The sequence below is a fragment of the Oncorhynchus gorbuscha genome, linkage group LG13 (genome assembly GCF_021184085.1).
Source record: "Oncorhynchus gorbuscha isolate QuinsamMale2020 ecotype Even-year linkage group LG13, OgorEven_v1.0, whole genome shotgun sequence".
In the NCBI taxonomy this organism is placed as follows: Eukaryota; Metazoa; Chordata; class Actinopteri; order Salmoniformes; family Salmonidae; genus Oncorhynchus; species Oncorhynchus gorbuscha.
This window is the reverse complement of record NC_060185.1, coordinates 28,865,349-28,866,873: the sequence shown is the minus strand read 5'-3', so window position 1 is coordinate 28,866,873 and position 1,525 is coordinate 28,865,349.

The window sequence follows — 1,525 nt, the reverse complement described above, 5'->3', positions numbered from 1 at the left end:
CATACCCTTCCCCCTGCAAAAGTGGTTAATGGGAAAAGAGAAAACAATCTTTATGTATCTATTAAGACATTTGAGGATCCTCAGACACCAATTGGGATACTTTCTTTAACCCCATGAATTAGCTGATTAGCCTGGGATTTAAACCCACTTTGAATGTGTTCCTTGGCATTGATTCCATTGCATTTTAAGGCCTATGCATGTGAATGCTGGTCATGGATGATGATGTAGATCCCAGGAAGAGTAGCTTATGTCATGCCACCTCCCTTCTCCTTCTCCAATCCCACCACCCTTCCCTTGATGAAGTGTTCCCTATCTAGGGAATGGGAAGTGAGGGATGTGAGGCTTTCCGAGGCGCATGACACAGCTAGGAGAGCCATTGTAAATCAACAGGCGCTTTATCCAAGATGGCGTAGCAGTGCAGACATGTTTGTCGTAGTCCCGTGTGGATTGAGATCTTTTGTATATATTTCAATCTCTTTTTCGATTTTAAAATTAAATATACCGTACGGCAACCCGCCTCACCCAATGTGATACAGATCTGCTGTTTTCAGACCTTATAGCTAGAACCCCCATCAGAAGCTAGCCACAAGATGCTAACCAGCTAATTAGATACAAGCTATTTAGTCATTGTTAGCCACTGCTCGAAGCCTTTACCTTTAGCTCAGACACCAGCCTGGATAATACCAGTCTGCACAGCGCGATATCAACCCTGAGCATACCGGACTGCTTTTCTCCAATACGTCACCAGATTCCTGCCGTAAGATCTGGACCATTACTCCAGATCATTGCACCTAGCTAGCTGCTACTGAGTTGCCCAGAAGCTATCCTTGAGCCAGGCCCATCTTCCGGCCTACTCAGTGGACCCTATTATCGCTCGACTACACAGCTTATGCCTCCCGGACTCTTCACTAACACGACTAGAAGCCACTACATCACCGGATTCTTGCCGTAAGCTCTGGACCTTTGCATCGGATCATTGCAGCTAGCTAGCTGCTACCGAGTCGCTATAGTGGTTAACGCCCTTGTTCCGAAACTAGCTCCAGTTAACCTCGAGCCAGGCACATCTCCCGGCTAGCAAACAAAATGACTCCAGCTACAATACCTCTTTTGCCAATTGGCCTGGAACCTTTGTTGACACGGGGCCCCACCGATCCATCACGACTGGTCTGCCGACGTAATTCCGTCCGATGTGCCCTCAACCGGCCTTTGCCGGACGTCAGTGAAGATGCTTCTGCTAGCCCTGGCCTGCTAACTTTATGAACGCTGTGTCTCCCGCTTGCTAGTGGTGTAACAACTACCCAACGGCTTCCCTGTTTCATCTATTGCTGTTCACTGGACCCTATGATCACCTGGTTACATAGCTGATGCCTGCTGGACTGTTCATTAATCACGGTACTCCATTTTGTTTATTTTGTTTATCTGTCGGCCCCAGCCTCGAACTCAGGCCCTGTGTGTAGTTAACTGATCTTCTCTGCCCATTCATTGCCATTTTATCTGTTGTTGGTGTCTGAGCTGATTAACAGTT